Here is a 7,549-nt window from a genome sequence, read left to right on the forward strand (position 1 = left end):
TTTGGGGAATGAAGCCAGTGAGAAGGAGGAGTAGGAAGAGGAGGAAGAGAACACACCCATAGGCACACACACACACAGATACATAACAGGTTTCAAAAATTACAAAGGAATAAAAAAGTTATAACAGAGTCAGCAAAGGAACCAGGGTAATTTCTCTAAAGATCCACTTGCTCAAGAGATGGTCCTTTGGTGAAGAGGTAAATAGCATCATCTGTTGGAGACTTAGAATAATTGCAGAAACTGGGAAAAGGAAAGGAAAATGGAAAAGAAAGGGTTAATAAGCATTTTAATATACATATACTAAAGGCCAAACAAGTACTAAGTGCTTTATAAATATTATCTAAATAAAAGCAGTTAATTTTCATTCATAAAAGAAATTTAGCTATAAGAAGTTTATGACCTCCTCTGACATGCTCTGTCTATCCCAGAAGGCGGGATGGGGGAGAAATTTCTTCTGACCACTGACTGACTCGACCAACTCCCTGGGCCAGCAAACTGGGGAAGGGAGGTGCTGGCAGAGAGGGCCCTGTGTCCTCTCAGGTCACATCCTTGCTCAGCCCCGCGGTGATCTCAGGGACTCGAATCCTCACCTGGAACTGCTGGGGCTCGAACACTCCAGGCATGGAGGGATGGGGAACAGAACATCCTCTTCCATGGATAAATCAGATCTTGCTCCTATAAATCAGATCCAGGAAACAAATTCACATAATTGTATATTGTGCAATGGCAAAATAGTTATTCAGTGACATGGATATAAAATATACTGTAATGGAATTGGATATGCATAAATATGGAAACCAGTTTCAAGATGCTCTTCACAACATCACTGATGCAAGAACTGTTCCAAGAATTTTTGTCAATGGGACTTTTATTGGAGGAAACAATCGATATTCATGATTTCACAAAGAGGCAAGCTGCTTCCCTTAGTTTATCAATGTTATTTCTCAAAGTTGGATCCAGGTGGCAAGGTGGCTTAAAGTCAACTTACACATAGTTAATTTAAAAAACATCTAACCTTTCAAGTATTAAAAGGGGAAAAGGGGAGTGGGGATAGAGAAAGGGAGGGGTGGGGGAAAAAAGGGAAACTAACAAAAGGAAGGGAAGGGAAAAGGGAAAGGGGAAAGAAGGGAGAGGCAGTGATATAGGAGGGCAAACATGCTGAAAGAGGTGATATTCAGAAACAAAATACTGGGAAATATGGATAAGGGGGAAGGGGGAAAATACAAACAGAGGGAAGATAGCATGGAGGGCAATAAATAATTAGTAATCATAACTTTGAATGTGAATGGGATGAACTCTCCCTTAAAATGTAAGCAAATGGGGCGGCTAGGTGATGCAGTGGATAAGCATTGGCCCTGGAGTCAGGAGTACCTGGGTTCAAATCTGCTCTCAGACACTTAATAATTACCTAGCTGTGTGGCCTTGGGCAAGCCACTTAACCCCATGTGCCTTGCAAAAACCTAAAAACAAGAAACAAAAAAAAATAAGCAAATAGCAGAGTGGATTAAAAACCAGAATCCTACAATATGCTGTTTACAAGAAACTCATTTAAGGCAGAGAGATACATATAGAGTAAGGGTAAAAAGTTGGAGCAAAATATATTTTGCTTCAGCTGAAGTGAAAAAATCAGGAGTAGCAATCCTTTATCTCAGACAAAGCAGCTGCAAAAATAGATAGTGTTAAAAGAGATAAGGAAGGAAACTTTATCCTCCTAAAAGGTACCATAAAAAATAAAGTTATTTCAATATTGTGTATATATATATATATATATATATATATATATATATATATATATATATATATATATATATATATATATATATATATATATATATATATATATATATATATATATATATATGCACCCAATGGGATAACATCCAAATTCTTAGAGGAGAAGCTGAAAGAACTACAGGAAGACATAGACAGCAAAACTATACTAGTGGGAGAACTCAACCTCCCACTCTCAGATCTAGATAAATCGAATCATAAAATAAACAAGAAACAAGTTAAGGAGGTAAATAGATTGTTAGAAAAACTAGATATGGTAGACTTATGGAGGAAACTGAATGGGGATAGAAAAGAATATGCCTTTTTCTCTGCAGCACATGGAACTTATACAAAAATTGACCATTTCCTAGGACATAAAAACCTAATGAACAACTGCAGAAAGGCAGAAATAGTGAATACATCTTTCTCAGATCACAATGCAATAAAAGTCATATGCAATACTGGGCCAAGGAGATATAGACCCAGAACCAATTGGAAATTAATAACCTCATTTTAAAGAATGAGTGAACCAAAAAACAAATTATAGAAACAATTTAATATTTTATCCTAGATAATGAAACAACAGATCAAAATCTGGGGGATTCACTCAAAGAGGCTCTCAGGGGATGTATTATATCTTTAAATGCTTGTATGAATAAATTAGAGAAAGAAGAAATCAATGAACTAAACATTTAAACTAAAAAAATTAGAGAAAGAACAAATTAAAAATCCCCAATTAAATACCAAATTAGAAATTCTAAAAATTAAAGGAGAAATTAACAAAATTGAAAGCGAAAATATTATTGAGTTAATAAATAAAACCAAAAAAGTTGGTTTTATGAAAAAAACAATAAAATTGATAAACCTCTGCTCAATTTGATTTAAAAAAGAAAGAAAACCAAACTGCTGGTATCATAAATGAAAAAGGTGAGCTCACAACCAATGAAGAGGAAATTAAAGTAATAATTTGAAATCATTTTGCCCAACTCTATGCCAATAAATTTGATAATCTAAGTGAAATGGATGAATATTTACAAAAATATAAGTTTCCCAGGTTAAATGAAGAAGAGATTAAATACCTAAACAATCCTATCTCAGAAAAAGAAATTCAACAAACCATTATTGAGCTCCCTAAAAAAAAAATCTCCAGGGCCTGATGGATTCACAAGTGAATTCTACCAAACATTTAAGGAACAATTGGTTCCAATTCTATATAAACTCTTTGGAAAAATCAGGAAAGATGGAACTCTGCCTAACTCTTTCTATGAAACCAATATGGTGCTGATACCTAAACCAGGAAGAGTTAAAACAGAGAAAGAAAATTATAGACCTATCTCCCTAATGAATATAGATGCAAAAATCTTAAATAAAATCTTAGCAGAGTGATTACAAGTTATCACTGGGATAATACATTATGATCAAGTAGGATTTATACCAGGAATGCAGGGTTGGTTCAATATTAGGAAAACTGTTAGTATAATCAATTATATCAACAACAAACCTATCAGAAATTATATGATCATATCAATAGATGCTGAAAAAGCTTTTGACAAAATACAGTATCCATGTGTAGGAATGAATGGACTGTTCCTTAGAATAATTGGCAGTATCTATCTGAAATCATCAACAAGCATTATATTTAATGGGGAGAGGCTAGAGGCATTCCCAGTAAGGTCAGGGGTGAAACAAGGATACCCACTATCACCACTGCTATTCAATATCATATTAGAAATGTTAGCTTCAGCAGTTAGAGAAGAAAAAGAAATTGAAGGAATTAGAATTGGGAAGGAAGAGACAAAACTCTCACTCTTTGCAGATGACATGATGGTCTACCTAGAGAATCCTAAGAAATCATCCAAAAACCTACTGGAAACAATTAGCAATTTTAGCAAACTTTCAGGTTATAAAATAAGCCCTCATAAGAGAAATCCCATTCAAAGTAACCTCAGACAATATAAAATACCTGGGAATCTATTTACCAAGACAGACTCAGAAACTTCTTGAAAAAAATTATAAAACACTTCTCACTCAAATTAAATCAGATTTAAATAACTGGGCAAATATCAACTGCTCATGGATAGGTAGAGCTAATATAATAAAAATGACAATTCTACCAAAACTAAACTACTTGTTTCGTGCCCTACCAATCAAAATTCCAAAAAAATTACTTTAATGAATTAGAAAAAATTGTAAGTAAATTCATATGAAGAAATAAAAAGTCAAGAATTTCCAGGAATTTAATGAAAAAAAAAAGTGCAAAAGAAGGGGGCCTAGCCCTACCTGATCTAAAATTGTATTATAAAGCATCAGTTATCAAAACTGTTTGGTATTGGCTAAGAAATAGAGTAGTGAACCAGTGGAATAGACTAGGTGCAAAAGCAGGAGACGATTATAGTAATCTGCTGTTTAATAAACCCAAAGAGTCCAGCTATTGGGACAGAAACTCTCTCTTTGATAAAAACTGCAGGGAAAATTGGAAGTTAGTATGGAAGAAACTTAAATTAGAACAATACCTCACACCCTTTACCAAGATAGGATCCAAATGGTTACAGGATTTAGACATAAAAAACAATAAGGTTATAGTTAATTATGAGATGTGTCTCAACCTTACCACCCCCTTCACTTTGGCACAGAGTAGGATGTGTTTGTCAGTGCTTAAGAAACTACTACAGTTAATCTATGCCTAGTTCAGGAAAGCACAGGAGAGGAAAATCTTTGCCCCTGATATAATTACTAAAGTTGTCATTCCCCTGACTAGTACTATCTTATTGGAAGAGTTTTGTGGCTTTTTTTTAGGCAGAATAGATGCTCCACTGCTGGTGCTCTTTCATCTACTACTGTCTCATACCTGTGTTTTCTTGGTGTTAATTGTTAGACCAAAATGAGCACAAGCAGCAGAAAATCAACCCATACTTTGTTGTATCTCAGCTTCACAGGCTGCATTGAGATCATAAACATCTGCAAACAGATCATGCATCAACACATCCTCCTCTTTTGGTCTTGCTTATAACCTTTTCATTTGTCATCATTGCAGAAGCTGATCTTGAGACCATGGTCATCCTCAGTAGAAAATATTTGATAACAAAGCTGAAAACTATCAATTACAGCAAATGGAGAAGTTTTGAGTGCTGTGGACAAGTTCACTTACCTTGGTAGTGCCCTTTCCTTGGAGGTATACATTGACAACGAGGTTGACACACACATTGCCCAAGCTAACTCAGTATTTGGGAGGTGTTAGGGACTGCTGTGTGTGTGGGAGCACTGTAAATTATCTTCACCTGGTGTCCTTGAGCACAAGAGTCTTATTTTACTAAATACCACAGGAGTGGGAGTGGATTAGAGACTGGAGAGGTATTTAATCACTGGTATTTTGGTAAATAAATGGAGACCTTGGAGATCTTGGTGTTTAGGGAGAAACTTGCCATCCTTATCTTCCTTATCTCCTGCCCCTTTAATACTAGCCTGGGGAAAGATGGAGGGAGTCCAGAAAAGGGACTCAACAGGGAGGCTCTAAAAGAAAGTGTGGGAGAGAAGAAGTATTAGGCTGACTACCCAACTGAAGGTCTACATAGCCATTGCATTGACCTCACTGCTATATGCCATGAAACCTGGAAAGTCTACCAACGCCATGTCAGGAAACTGAATCACTTCCATTCAAATTGCCTTAGAGGAAGATTCTGAAGATCACCTGGCAGGAGAAGATACCAGACACAGAGGTCTTTTCTCAAGTAAACTATTTAGCATTCCAACATTACTACAGAGAATGCAACTATGATAGGTTGGACATGTTGTTAGAATGTCAGAATGCTTGTCAAAAAAAACCTATTTTATGGAAAACTCACACAGGCCAATCTCTCAAAAGTGGGTCAGAGGAAGCAATATCAAGATATTCTGATGGTTTATTAGAGACCTTTAGAATTGATTGTACAGCATGGGAGACACTGGCACAAGATTGCCCAGCAAGGCATGCCCTTATCACTGAGGGTGCTACACACTCTGTGAGGAAGGCAGAATTGAAGCAACTCAAAGAAACATGATAACTGTAAGTTTAGAATACCCACCCCAGGTGTTCACATGGACTATTTGTGCTCTACCTGTGGTAGAGCATTCCAAGATCTTATAGGTCTGATCAGCCACAGTTGGACAACACTGTAATTTATCTCAAACATCTTGATTATTATTTTTATCTTCTTTGATAGTGAAGGACAAGAGCTAATGAACCAACTGCCTTAGTCTGAGCACAAGTCCCGCTATTTTGTTGCCTCTCCTTAGTTGCTGCTACTGCTGCCTCTACTACCACCTTCCCCATAATTTCTCTTTGAAACCCAACCCTTGTCCCTCTACCCAGGCAGCCATCAGGTTTCTAGAGCAACTGTGGTGTCTGTTCATATATTAAAGAGTTTGCTGCAGTTGGATATGTGAATTCCTCTTTAAGTTAGTCATTTTTCCTATTGGATAATTCTTTTTTTACTACTGGTTTAACCAGATGAGAAGATCCTAGTTGGTTCTTATGTAAGAAAAGGATAACAGACCCACCATTACTCAAAGGTCCTAGATTAGGTAGTAATCCTTTCATTTGAACTTGCATAGTTTGTGGCCTTCAGGCAGTCCAAAGATGACAAAACTGTTTCAACTATTTCAAGTGCTACTTTTATGGATTTTATCAATGAAAATTCATAGAAGTTTTTGGAGACATTCTTGTCATGTACTTTTGTTAATTCATGTAAACAGTGTATATTATATGCTGACATAATTCCTCTCTTTGTATTTGTTTTATTGAGATATACCAGTATAGTGACCAACCACAATTCCAGAATTCCAGAAGACTAAAATCAGAATCATTGATAGCTCTTGATAGAGAAATGATAGAATACATGATGAGAAATACATACACACACACACACACATGCATACATACATACATATACATATATATATATATATATATATATATATATATATATATATATAGAGAGAGAGAGAGAGAGAGAGAGAGAGAGAGAGAGAGAGAGAGATTGCTTTTTTGGCAAGACAATGGGCTTAAGTGACTTGTACAAGGTCACATAGCTAGGGAATTATTAAGTGCATGTGATCAAATTTGAACTCAGGTCCTCCTAACTTTAGGGCTGATGTTCTATTCACTGCACCACCTAGCTGCCCTGAGATATATTTTTAATGTGGTCAATACAGAATTTTTTTAAAAATTGATTATACATGTTTTATACAAGGGTTTTGTTTTCATCATATTTTCAGTTGAGTGTGTATATTAAGTGGTGGTGATGGATGGAATGAGAAATGGAAAGAAAATAATCTAATTTTTGCTAATTTCAATTTTAGAAAAGAGAAAAATTAAAGAAAGACTCAAGAGAGAGCTACATGGTAAACTGGGAACAGTATCCCAGAAATCTAATTTAAGTACTGCATAACCTTTTAAGTAAATGATGATACAACAATTTGCAATGCAAAATGGTCAAATAAATCTTATCTTTGAAAATTTCAACACCCTTCCCTTCAGTTACTTTAATACTACTAAAGTTTTGGCTTCCAGAATTCTGGGATATAGTATCGTCTTGGTCAATGCCACTTGGAATGAGCTTGTATAAATCATTTGTCTTTGAGTTTATTCAGTAGAAAACTGAAAATAAAATTTATTCACTTTTTCATAGGTTCCTTGAGAAAAGAGTTTCATCAAACCACCTGTTTAAAATGACATTTTCCCTCTTCTTTTAGATAGACAAGATTCCAAATATGGTTCTCTTTCTAATAACGTAACTGCTTT

The 7,549-nt window shown here is 35.5% G+C and overlaps 1 pseudogene; it reads left to right on the forward strand.

Annotated features, from left to right (window-relative positions):
• Positions 1-629: 629 nt before the first annotated feature.
• LOC141492321 (glutaredoxin-2, mitochondrial pseudogene) lies at positions 630-977 on the forward strand (annotated as a pseudogene).
• Positions 978-7,549: the final 6,572 nt, after the last annotated feature.

Source organism: Macrotis lagotis, chromosome 6 (genome assembly GCF_037893015.1).
Source record: "Macrotis lagotis isolate mMagLag1 chromosome 6, bilby.v1.9.chrom.fasta, whole genome shotgun sequence".
NCBI classification, from domain to species: domain Eukaryota; kingdom Metazoa; phylum Chordata; class Mammalia; order Peramelemorphia; family Peramelidae; genus Macrotis; species Macrotis lagotis.